The sequence below is a fragment of the Tiliqua scincoides genome, chromosome 1 (genome assembly GCF_035046505.1).
Source record: "Tiliqua scincoides isolate rTilSci1 chromosome 1, rTilSci1.hap2, whole genome shotgun sequence".
Taxonomy (NCBI): domain Eukaryota; kingdom Metazoa; phylum Chordata; class Lepidosauria; order Squamata; family Scincidae; genus Tiliqua; species Tiliqua scincoides.
The window spans coordinates 307,496,125-307,509,783 of NC_089821.1; the positions used below are offsets into that span (position 1 = coordinate 307,496,125).

The window sequence follows — 13,659 nt, forward strand, 5'->3', positions numbered from 1 at the left end:
GTTGCATGTATGTTGCAGCTTTTTTCTTTTTTGTTATGCCATTAAAGTTTGTTGAAATTGAATTGAGTCAAAACCGCAGATGACGAGGTTTGACTTGTACATGGCAACAACAGACAGGGGTGGCCCAGTGGAGGGATTTTTTCCAGGGCCCCTCAACTAGCAGCACCTTATCGTGCAAGTAGGACCATCTAGCCTGGATCATGGCAGTGAGTTTTATACGAGAGCAGCTTTGGAAGAGTACTCAGCAAGTGCAGCTGGTCCAGAACGCGGCAGGAAAGACTCAGTAAGTGCTCAAAGGCTCATATTGCATCAGCCGACAAGGACTGGTTGTTTCTGGGTCCAACTGAAGCTGGTTGGTTCAATCGTGAATTGGGCATCTGTTCAGGCCCTCATATCAACTGAAGGCTCTGCTAGGAGCAGCATTTAGATGCCTCAAGCAAAAGGAAAGCAGCTGCAAGAACTATGGTACAGTCATGTTCTTCTTTAACATGGCCACTCGAACCCCAGCCCAGGGGCTGGATCTGGGGCTCGAATGTACCTCTTTGCCCGTTGAGCAGACCTTGTTGAATGGTTGAATCTGCCCCACATGGTTCATTGCCTGGATAGACCTGGGCACCAGGATGCTCTGGGCAGTCACATCGGCCTGGATGTCCTGTCGCACAGCTTTCTAGGATGCCATGCAACAGACATGACTGCCCAGAGCATCCTGGTACCCAACTCTACCCAGACAAGCCATGTGGGGGTGAAACGTAAAGCTGCAGTCCAGTCAGGGACTGCATTTGGAGTGCACAGTGGTCACGGGTTTAGGCGCCACTGCTCTTTAGAATGGTCTTGAAACACACTGAACAAAGCCTCTCGGCAATCAGATGATGCATTACAGCCAGTGCAGACACAGTCTCAGAAAACCCTATAATTGCCACCAACTTTACTCTCTTTTCTAGCCTTCCTTTCTCCCCTATTCCCAAACACCCAAATCTTTAATTTTTCTTCGAAAGGCAAAACAAAAAAGACACACAATTGAGAAGCACTGTTTATATAGCAGGAAGTTCTTCACTGAGGCACTGTGGGTTGCATCAGCAGCAGATTGTGAGGAATCTGAGGGGGTGGAGGATCCAGTGGGCCTTTCACCCCAAGTCTGCCGCCACCGCCTCCCTCCAAACATGTTGCCCATGCAAGCTGCTTCCAAGATCTGCTTCTAGCTTGCTCAAGCGAGACGATGATTCTCCTCCTTACTGAACTCCTTGCATGCTGTTGTGGAACCTGGAAGTGCAGCCAGAGGCATAACTAGGGTGAAGCCCGAGGGGTACCTACCTCAGATGCTATGCCAAGGGGATGACGACGACGCAAGGCAGTCATTTCCAAGTTCTCCCGTGACGAGACGGGACTGGTGGTTTCACACCCCCTATATAAATACTGTTATTAAATACTGTTATTAATTATTCCTTCTCTTGTAGAGCCTTCCCTTTGAAGGGGTGCCCCCCAAAGGGCAGCCTCCGTAGCAGAAGAGAGGCACAAAGCTGCCAGTGCCACCTCTTCTTGGAAGAACCCAGAAGAGATGTCACAGTGTCATGTGACATCATGATGTCACAGCCCCAGGAACTGGAGCTTCTAAGTACACCTCCGAGTGCAGGATTTGGTTTCATTTATAGGGGCAGCGCATTTCAGGTTTCACAACAGCAGGCAAGGAGTGAAGGATCTGGGAGGACAGCATAGATGCGGTAGACCTGAGGTGGCATCAGATGGCATTCCAGGTGCCGCTGCCCCGCATTGATGGCACCATTATTTTCCTGAGAAGTTAGAAGATGTTGGAAGCATCCCGACTACGGCTTCTGCATGAAGGCCCCTGCAGAAGCAAAAGGAGATCCCAATGGAAGAAGCGCTTGTCAAGATGCTACCCTTTCTCTCAGCCTAATTTGTATTTGGAGTAGAAAAGGGTAGGTGCATTTGTTGCAGGGACATGCAGTGGGTGGGGAGGCAGGAGAGGCAGAGCCTCCCCACTGGAGTGCTGTGTGCATGGGTTCTGTGTGTTTGCACACCTCACACACGGTGGTGCTTTCCAAAGCACTCTGGTGTGGAGGCTCTGCCTCACCTGCCTCCCACCCACTGCATGTTCCTGATTTGCTGAACCTTACGCTTTCGTATTTGGATAAACAATTCAGATCTATTCTTGAAAAATGTGTAAAGGAAAAAACCACGCCAGCACAGCATCACCCCTAAATTATATTCTACAGTCATTTATTTTAAGGCTACCACACTGCTTTTGAGAGATACTATTCTGCCTATTGAATCAAACAAAGCACAAACTTCCCAACATGAGAGACAGCTGCTCAATGTTTTTTTTTTAAACCCTGGTTTAATCCGAAAATCTTGAAAATGCAGCTTGAAGTTCCCCAGTCAACACGGTGCCAAAGGAACGTTGCAATTAGTTGCCATGGTGACTGCACAGGAGCAGTCCTGTAAAATTTGGCCTCCGAGCAGTACCAAAAGGTCCAGGATTGAACCACGTGGAAATTCTGATTCTGCTGCCAGATAAGAGGCTTAAGAGAGGAGAGCCCACAACAGTTTGCTGTAGAGTCTTCCAATTTGTCACACCCTGGGGATTAACACTGAAACCATGAGCAGCGAAACCAGAACGTCTGCTATGTGTGTTGTGTTTGGCAAATCAAGTCTGGTGCAAGGGCAGGCACACACACACCAAGAAGGAACAGTGACGCCTCAACCACCGAAGAAAAGAAAAAGCAACCCACTATTATTTCACTTACACAGCAGAGTGCAGCAGAAATAATTAGCAGACTGATACTGACAGCTGATATTGACACTGAAATTGACAGCCCTGGGAATCAGGCTGTTCCTGTTCCATTTTACAAGCTTCCTCTAATTTAGAGGAATTAATTAAATTAAATCCAGTGTTTGTTATCATCCATCATGTCACTGAAAGTACAGGTGCAACCTATTTATCCACGGATTTTTTATCTGCAGATTTGTCTCAACTGAAACGGGTCCAGGGGAACTGAAAGTCGCACACACCTTTGCCCTGCCTCCACACTGCCAAAACAGTGTTTTGTTTCCAGGCAGCCCAAAACACTGCAAAAAGGCTCCACCTCACATAGGCAGGGAAACAGCCCTGGAGCCATGGAATAGGTTCCCCTTTCGAAGGAACAGTAAGACTCCTGGAGCCCCTGAGCCAGCAAAGAGGCTGGGGTGTGTGTGTGGAAAACCTCTGTAGCCAGAACACATGCAGCAAGGTGGATCGGCTCTCTCTCTCTCTCTCTCTCTCTCTCTCTCTCTCACACACACACACACACACACACACAGGGGCACTTAGCAACAGAGGGGATTGCTTTAAAAAACCCAGGGAGTGTTTCCCAATCCCCCCCTTCAGACTCCAGTAGGCTCCAGCCTATGGAAACAAAACAGCCCAGCAAGCAAGTCTTCCCAGCAAGTAAAGCATGAGATTTAGGCTACAATCCAATCCACACTTTCCTGGGAGTAAGACCCATTGACTAGAATGGGACTTACTTCTGAGTAGGCAAGCCTAGGACTGGGCTCTCAGGCTACAATCCAATCCACACTTTCCTGGGAGTAAGCCGCATTGACTACAATGGGGCTTACTTCTGAGTAGAAATGCATAGGACTGGAAGCTCAGCATCCCACCTGCGAAAGAAGCAAGGACAGCTGGCAACGGGGAGGGCTGAGTATGGAGCGGAGGAGGGGGAGGTGAAGGAGCGGAGGGGAGGGGATTGATAACACTTTCCCTCCATCCGGAAGTGTCAGGCTGCAGCGTATTTGCATAACTCTATGGAATTTAGCATAACTCATTTTTTCTTAATAGCGCTGGGTCACACAATGGAACTCACTTGCATAAATAGGCTCCACCTGTACTCAGAACAATTGAGTATATGGACTGGTTCCCCCCCCCCCACAATGCTTTGCATCAGAGGAAGAAATGCCGTTTTAAAATATTCCCATTTAACAGAGCTGAAAATTACAACATCGACTTCTCCAAAGAAGAAAAAGGCTTGGAGCCAGGTCTGACAGGCCTGGATGCAGCACCTCTTGCATAACTCTGCACAGAAAATGTGTGGCAGGGAAGAGGATTATCTTTGAGGGAGGGCTGTAGCAGGCACACAGCAATGACAAATGGTATCATTATAATAGTTTGCTGGGTGAGGCCAGTCCACAGGAGAGCAGTGTGTGCCTCGTGAGGAGGCCAGTTCAAGTCCCTTGGGGGCCTCTCCTCCCCAGAGGGGAAAGGGAGTTGCAGCTGTGGGAGGGGGATAACCCAGAGGGAGAGCACCTAAGAAGTCCCAGGTTCAAGTCCTGGCATCTACAGCTGGGGCTGAGAAACAACCCTCTTGGAGAGCCATGGCGATGCAGAAGGTTATAGATGGTGTGGAGGAAAGGGAAGAGTTAATTCCCTTATAGAGGGAAGGCGTTCCCCCCATATCTGCAGGTGACTCCTGGCCTCACTGCAGATACAGGAAACCGTGGGGACTATTGAGGGGGACTCTATCTTCACAGCTCCCTGCACCTCCCTCCACACCCATTACCTTCATTTGCTTATACAGGCATGCAAAGAATTGTGTACTTGCTTTAACCAGACACCTTGTAGTAAGACAAGGAGATAGGCAGCCTGCAGCTAATGGGGACGACTCAGTGGACGTCAACAGGAGACAGGAAGCACATTTGCCAAGCTGTCCCCTCTAGGTGCAGGCTTCCTGCCTGCTTAACTCGCTACAAGGTATCTGCTTATAGCGTCTGGTTAAACCAAGTACACAATTCTTTCACGCGAATATAAACCAAGGTAATGGGCACAGGGAGAGGGGAGGGGGAACCGTGGATAACAGGACCCATAGATACAAGGGGGATGCCTGTACTAGAGCTTAAGGTCACCCAGTGAAGGTACTTCGGGTTAGATAATCGTTGGCCTTCAGTCTCGAAAGACTATGGTATAAGCCTACAGCACCCAGTATTCCCAGGCGGTCTCCCATCCAAGTACTAACCAGGCCTGACCCTGCTTAGCTTCCAAGATCAGACAAGATCGGGCATGTGCAGGGTAACAGACAAAAACTGCCCAAGGCTGGTCACTGCAGGCTCCAGAATGCTGGGTTAGACAGGCTCTTGGTTCAAATCAGCAAGACAATTCTGATGTCCACACAGTCCTCATGTCAGCAGTTGGCTCTGTCTTTGCAGCACCAAGCTATGCCAGGCTGCTGCCCAAGCAATGACTAGCTACCAGTGTGGCAGTCTTCCCAGTGACATAGCCTGGATCCAAACAACCAAGGAGCAGTTCAATGGAGTTTGAAAGCTGTTTTGGCAGCCCTGTAGTCTTCCTTTCTGTGGAAGTGGCCTGCACAGTATATCTACAATGTATACTGCTTGCTAATTATCTAATTAAAGAAATTGCTATGCCCAATTTGCAAACAGGACAGATTAAATAGTCTGATGATAGCAACAAGCTTGCCATTTAGTTCTGTTCCTGAATGAGTGCTCAGATTTAAACAAAGAAGAAAAAACCTTATCTCAGAAGACATCAATGTATCTCCACTTGCCCAGAAGGAATATCTGCATGTGAAAAGAGGGCAAAGCTGATAACTTCTGCTTGGGGGGGGGGGGCAAAGGGCTGCCATCTTTGGAGAAGTTAAGGGTCTTGCTCTCAGGTAAGGCCACACCTGGAGTATTGTGCCCAGTTCCGGTCGCCGCATCTAAAAAAAGACATAGTGGAAATGGAAAAGGTGCAAAAGAGAGCGACTAAGATGATTACTGGGCTGGGGCATCTTCCTTATGAGAAAGAGGTGTTTGGGCCTCTTCAGCCTAAAAAAGAGACACCTGAGGGGGCACATGATTGAGACATACAAAATTATGCATGAGAAGGATAAAGTGGATAGACAGAGAGATGCTCTTTACACTCTCACATAACACCAGGACCAGGGGACATCCACCAAAATTGAGTGTTGGGAGAGTTAGAACAGACAAAGGAAAATATTTCTTTACTCAGCGTGTGGTTGGTCTGTGGAACTCCTTGCTGCGGGATGTAGTGACGGCGTTTGGCCTGGATGCCTTTGAAAGGAGATTGGACAAGTTTCTGGAGGAAAAATCCATTACGGGTTACAAGCTATGATGTGTATGCGCAACCTCCTGATTTTAGAAATGGGCTATGTCAGAATGCCAGATGCAAGGGAGGGCACCAGGATGAGGTCTCTTGTTATCTGGTGTGCTCCCTGGGACATTTGGTGGGCCGCTGTGAGATACAGGAAGCTGGACTAGATGGGCCTATGGCCTGATCCAGTGGGGCTGTTCTTATGTTCAGTTATTCCATAACTTCCACTGTTTATATTTCAGTTATACCTGTACTTGGCATTTCCATACTCCTCGACCGGCTCTCATCTACTTTTCAGAGTCCTTTATCATCATTACCAGAACAGTAACAATATTACAGCCAGCAAGGATCACAATCCAGCTGATCATTAAGCAGGACTATATGTTCATTGTACAGAATTACCATGGAATATGTCACCAAAAGCTGTGTAAAAATCCACCAAAAATGAATGTTACTACAACTTGGTGACTTAGCAGTAATGGACTCCTCTAACTTCTGCAGCAAAGTACTCCCCCCCCCCCCCGTAATGTTCACACCACCACTTTAAGTTGGGATTAAACTATTGCAGGTGCCTTTTCCTTTGGTGTTTTCCCTGCCAGCAGAGATCAAAGGCAGCTGCCACCCCCAGTTTCCATGCATTACATTAGGAAGTATGGTAGATACTTTCCCCAACTGTTTTCAACTCAGGAAACAAAAACCATTACATACAACTTCAACAAACAGCCTTCCTAGGATGTTGGACAGGAGGAGTATTTGTCAATACAAAACACCAAGCTATTGTTAGACAAGTGGGATCTCAACAGAAAGTAGACCCAGCTATCAAACAGCAGCTGAATCAGTGGCCCACTAGGATTCTCGCCTTCTTTCTGCACTAGATTCCTAGCAGTCGCCTTTGCTGATCAAGTACAGGTGGGCTCCTGCATCCACAGATCTGGTATACATTTGACTTCCACCTCCTGTTAACCTCGATCTAGCCTTTTCAAATGTTCAGGCTGCTGGTAGCCTGCATGTCGCCTTGCTTACAGAGGCCATGTAAAGCAGGAACATTTCTTCTCAGGTAAGCATTTAAATAACATTGATGTGCACAGGGGGAGGTGCAGAGACAGGGTTCCCTGTATTTGCAGTTTCTGTATCTCTGGGTGTTCCCTGGAATAGATCCTCCCGCAGATATGGGGGCATGCTTGTACTCTGAAGCTACGTTGCCTATTTTCCCTTGTGCCTGGGGGTCCTTCCCCAAATTTGGTGCCATCACTCTCTTGCTCTTCAGATTTCTCCTCAAAACTAACCTTTACTTGGAACCCATCCTGTAAACTCCTCCCCACAACCAACTCCAACCACAAAAAACCCAGTTACATGTAACTGCACTTGGCCTTGCCCATCCTTTGCATCTTGATTTTTCAACCTTTTCTGTCCCTCACTTTCCACCGAGAAACTTCAGACAAAGTTTGTTGGGAAAAGGAAACAGACTTTGCTTACAACTCGATAAAATAAGATGACAGAAGCCCAGCTCTGTAGCTGTGTATTGGTCTCCGCTGATCATAGCTGCTCTCTCTTAATTCACACACACACACGCACAAAATTACAAGCAGTCCAGTTAATTACAAGTAGTCCACGCCTTCCATATGGTCATTATTAATTATTATTATTATTATTATTAACAGTATTTATATACCGCTTTTCAACTAAAAGTTCACAAAGCGGTTTACAGAGAAAAATCAAATAACTAAATGGCTCCCTGTCCCAAAAGTGCTCACAATCTAAAAAGATGCAAATGAATACCAGCAGACAGCCACTAGAACAGACAGTGAGGTGGGTCAGTTACTCTCCCCCTGCTAAAAAAAGGAGCACCCACTTGAAAAAGTGCCTCTTAGCCAATTAGCAGGGGTAATCATCATAGTGACATAGAGCAAACACAGTTGCTCTGCTCTTACAGGATCACTAACCACAACAAGCATCTTGGGCCATACGCCTTCCTAGCAAATCTTGCAGAGGGCAAAGATCCGGCATAGCTGCTCCACAAGGCAGAACATGCCAAGCCTTGAATGGCTCCATTGAGATCAGAAAATTACTGTCAACAAGGAAAAATGCCTGTGGAACCCAGCAATGTTTCCTAATGCTCGGGCACCAAGCCAGGAAGTTCTTATGTGTCAGCATCCCTGAGATTTGGGAGGAGTAACTTGCTGCGTCCATCAACCCTTGGAGAAGTCATGGAGGCAGCTTTCAGGATTTTGTTCTGAGTCACCAAGAAGTTGTTTACAAGGAAGTGCTTCTCCTGCTGCTAATGATGTGTTTGACTTTTAAAGGCCTATCTTTAGATCAAAGGTAGCACACACAGCTCAGCTGTTCTTATCATCAAGTCTCCACAGCAGACTATGTGACTGAACCCACCACTTTCACCGAAAGGCTTTTTGGGTCCTTTTAGTGTTTGGCACCTCTAGTCTCAGTTCATCTAGGCAGACACTCAGAAAGGCAACAGGAACAGATCCACATCATTTGCAAGCAAGCAAGGCAGGGAAGGGTCATACAAGTCTGAAGATTGAACAGATGTCCTGAAGAATATTAAGTGGTACTGTTCAAGAAGGGCTTCTCTAGAATGCCAGTGTGCAAACAGCAGCTTAGCAGGCATGAGATGTGGCAGCTATAAAGAGGTGCAGCTTCAATGGACGTGACTGCCAGGTTAGGCTTTCCTCTTGTGTCCAAGGCAGTCCCTGCTTGCATCTCCACATGTACATTCAGTGGGGTGACATCACTTGAAGTTGCCTGGAGACACATCTGTAGTGCCCAGTTAATGAGACACTTCTCAAAACTGAGACAGACTTTTATAATCCTCTTTCTAGTAATAGGTCTTTAAACACAAAGTTCAACATTCTCCACAGTGTGGCTCGACAACTTGATGGGATCACCAAGGAAAGTCCTTCCTCCAGACCGTCTCAAGCCCCAACCACCGCAGGTCCAGTTCCCTCAAGCCGAAGATGAAATAGCAGGGGTGTGCGCGTGAGATGGACAGCAGAACGTGGTGGTTCAGTACAGACATTTTAAATCAATACCTATCCTGCTTTCTTGTTTATGTAGGTAATCTAAGATCGCTTACAGGATAAAATAAAATCACTGATAAAATGAATCTAAAAAAGCTGCACAAGACGGAACCACACTTCACAACTGAAAAGCCACAACTAACCAACCCCACAGCAGCCTTGCATCACTCACCTACAAAAGCTGAACAGAAGAGCCAAAATACCATTTAGTTTGTAAATTTAAAATATGGAGAGAATGTATATTCACATGAAGTTTGAGGAACACACAGCAATATTATTTACACAGGAATGTCTACGTATATGGTGCCACATCACAGATGAAAGGGCAGTCCAGCCTTCAGGGGCTAAATTTAGGAACAGAAACAAGGGAGACAATGGAGGGAAGGCAGGGCAAATGGGGGGCAAATATGCCCAAATACCAGAGTAAGCAAGGATTCAGTGGCTTCAGTGGTCAGGGGAAGGACAACACCCAGGCCATGAAAGGGTCTCCCCAGAGAGGAATGTTGACCCTGCTTTTAAAAGGGGCAGTTAAGGCAGCTCCACTTCAGGGAGTACTTTTCAGCTGAGCATTTTAGATGGGTTTTTAACAACCTGTTGTTTTTTTTTCAAACTCTTGTTAACATTTTGTTATATGGTTGTAAGGCACCTTGTGCCACCTTTTGAAAAGGATGGATATACAATTTTTTTACTCTAAATAAAAAGCTGCAGGTATGTGCACTACAGCTGCCTTCACTAAGTTGGTTTAAGTTGTAGACCAGATCTAGTTGCTAGAGGAGGAAAAAACAACAACCAGGTTTTCCTACCCTGGGGGATACTTCCCTACTGTCCTCACCCCAGCCCTGACACATCAAAAGCACCCATGCAGAATACATGGCCTGAAGACCAACAAACCATGTGCATGAGTACACACACCAATGAGGAAGGAACATGACCTGACTCCCAGTAAGTGACATGTAAACATCTCCTCTGTTTCTAGGAAAATCCACCAGTGCATTGTCTACATTTGTATTACACAACGAACCTGGAGCATCAAAGGGTGGCGACACACTCAGCTCCTACCTTGTGTCCATCCACCTTATACTTAAGGTCAGATTGCTTCGTTTACTCCCAATGACCCTTGGAGGGGGCCTTCCCAATGTATGGCCCAACATTCAATATTGATATGAACTCTGGCAAATTCACACCACAAGCTGGGTACTCAGATCTATGGGTTTAAAACTTCCATTCCAAGTTTGGAGTGTTCTCTTCTTTATTTTACCCTTATAAGGAGCAATTTACATCTTTTGACCATGAGATAAACATGCAGAGGAACAGGGAAGGGAAGATGGATGAATTTTTTGGGCACGCAGACCAGTGGAACATTTCTTCACAGCTGAGCACGTTTATCTGTCACCTAATAAAGGAATCAAACTCACCTACTGTTATGCCCAACATGGTTTCTCTTTATTAAACAGGAACTCTTTTTAGGAAAATTTTTCTGTACTCTTAAATAGCCTGACTTTTGATTATGAGCCACATACACTTTGAAGCTTCGCAGCACAGGAGAAGCTAGAAGTTAAACAGCGGGAAGTAAACTTTGGATGGTTTAAGGACGAGCCCTTCTTTCTTCCATAGATGTTTGTGACCTGAAGGTCATCTATTCTAAGCACTCAGAAGAGTAGGCAGTCTAAAGGCCAACAGTCCTAAATCGGTAAAGACACAGTGGTAGAAGCCCCAGCTAAGTATACAAAAGTTCCAGGATCAGTCTCCAGTATTTCCAAGGCAGACTGGAAAGCACACTAGAGCCACTGACAGGAGGCAATTTAGCCAGATATTGACTAACAGATACCGACAATACTGAACTAGTTCAGGGCCCAATCCTAGAGGGCTGAACGCTGGGTGTCACAAATGTGCCATAAGGCACATACACAACACCCAAAGAAGAGGGACCATAAGCCAGCACCAGTTTACACTGAGCTTAGCGCTAGACGGATGTTGCCTGGAGCAAGGTAAGAGCTCCAGGTGGCAGTAGGGCCTTGGGGGTTGGGGGAGGCAGGGCAAGGGAGTGACTAGCACAGGAGGGAGATAGGACTGGGGGACCCCACTCTGTTGTATCCTATCCTCTGTGTCATGCTGCAAATCCCTACATCGAGGTTCTTGAATCTGCACCAGCAAAATAGCCAGTACAGACTTAAGAAGGCCCACTTTAGGTCTGCAGCTTTCCTTGGGGAAGGGGACAAAAGTCCTCTTCCCCGAGGAGGCCTCCAGCAGGGCTGCTGGATACAGAGTTAGCCATTTGGGCTCCACAGCACCTGGTGACGGTACCAAAAAAAGGGCTGCCCATCAATGCTCCAACTTGACTTTGTTTATATTTGATTGGCCAGTGCCATGGCCTGGACAACTCCTGCCCACCACATGTTACGGTCTGCCAGGGACAAGCAACAAAACCCACAAGTTTATTTACTTTCTGGATAGAGTGGATAAAGCGATGCTCTTTTTCCTTTCACATAACACCAGAACTAGGGGACATCCACTAAAGTTGAGTGTTGGGAGAGTTAGGACAGACAAAGAAAAGATTTCTTTACTCAGCATGTAGTTAGTCTGTGGAACACCTTGTAAAAAACACACAGGAAGAGAGATAAGTTCTGTCATCATGCCGTCCCCAATTCCTTAGGGGGCAGAGTGAAGGCAAGGTAAGTTCTGCAAGTTCTCCAACTGGGGAGGCAGCGAGCATTTTCTGCATATGTACATTTAGATTCCAAAGCTACAGCTGGGTGGAAACACGTCTAATATTTCTAGGAAGGCTTGGAAGCAGACCCAACGCAATTCAATAGCCTGCATTTACCTCCGAGTCTGAAAGAGTTATTCTTGGCGATTCAGAGTGTGGTCGCTGGGTTTGTCAAAGCGCCACCCACCCCGCTTCAGAGAAACTCAGTAACCAGTTTTTATTTACTTTCAGATAAAGAAGCATTTATTCCAAAAGTCAAGGATTTGAGATTGAAATGCTCTCCGTTCAAGAGAGATTTCAGAGGGAAGAGAGGATATGTATTCGTTGGTGGAACACTATTAAATAAGTCTTCTTTTTTTTTGGGGGGGGGGTATATCCAAGTTCTATTAGATGTGCAGTAACGTGAAGATCTCAAGCTAGTCTGATGTTAGTGAAACTCCACTGAAGATAACCAATACTTTAAAAGCTCAATTGCTCCTCTCAGAATGGAGCTATGACTCCAACATGGGCCGACACGTACACCATAGTGCTTCATGTGTGCACAAAACAGCATGATGATGCTTGACCTTCCATCATATGTTGTGTATTTCTGGTAGGTACATACACTCCCGATTCTGTCCCCAGTTATCCAAACCAGCATTTTCCACACGTGGCCTTGAGGCAGTTGACATATGTAAGGTCCTCCAAGTACAAAGAAGACCATTCTTAAGCTCTTAATGTTGAACAGTGGCTGATCAGTTGGAGTAATGGTGAATTTTGTCTCGGAGGATATGAGATGTTATACAGTGATAACTACAGTTGCTTATTGTATTAATTATCAGCTAGTGCTTGAAAAGTTGGCAGTCTGACGTACTTCAGGCTGTGGAGTGACCAATCACTTCATTAGCCATTTGCCAAGATGGGAACCAATGGATTTTCATTACAATCCGTGAGACTACAGGCTGTATCAGTTAAACTTGAACATCTCATTCCTCACTGCTGCTGCTAAACCACCCTTCCACACCTGTACCACTGCTGTTGCAGCAGTTGTGGTAGTTCTGACCCTTCACCAGGTGCTAAGCAGGCTGGGTGAACTTGCTTGCAGAGAATCAAACATGAAAGCCTCTGCTCTTAATAACTACCAGCTGCCTTTTATCTAACTTCACAGTGAGTTTCTGGAGCAGGAGACCCTCTTTGCCAAATCCTCATCACTTGGAGGTGCAGCAGAATGCATTCCTTCTATACATTATAGTTTCAAGAGCATCTGTGTTATCAACTGAGCAGTTAATCATTCAGTTTTCTGTAATATCGTCCACAATGTATAGATGGCCAGGTTTCACAAGTATCTACAACTGTTTGCATAGTGGTTTGATGCTTCTCTGGGTCAATAGCAATGGTGTGGCTAGCAGCGAGTGCTCCAGATCCTGTTGCCTGATATAGAACAAGGTGACGACCAATATATTTGGCATCCATTTCCAACCACAGGATACCACACATAATCTTCTGGGTTATATTCTTCTCTCACTGTTTATTTAAGTCATCTGTTCCCCCGCCCTCCACAACAGATATAGATCAGGGGTGTCCAAACTATGGCTGTTAAGCCACATGGTGGCTCTTGGAAATATGCTGGCTGAGCTCCTTCCTGCATCACAATTAATATAAAAGGTAAATAAGAAATTTTTGAGCTTTTTAATTATTTACTTGGTATCAACTGAGAGTCCACTGGATTAAAACAGAAGCTTAATGTTCATGTAATGAGTTCATGCTTAAGCTTAATGTTCATGTAATGTTACTCACTATGGACATTAAACTTCTGTGTTTGTTTTTTTAAATATTGC

At 46.1% G+C, this 13,659-nt stretch overlaps 1 pseudogene; it reads right to left on the bottom strand.

Moving 5' to 3' along the window:
• Window positions 1–4,954: 4,954 nt before the first annotated feature.
• On the bottom strand, window positions 4,955–5,071 carry LOC136637946 (5S ribosomal RNA; annotated as a pseudogene).
• Window positions 5,072–13,659: the final 8,588 nt, after the last annotated feature.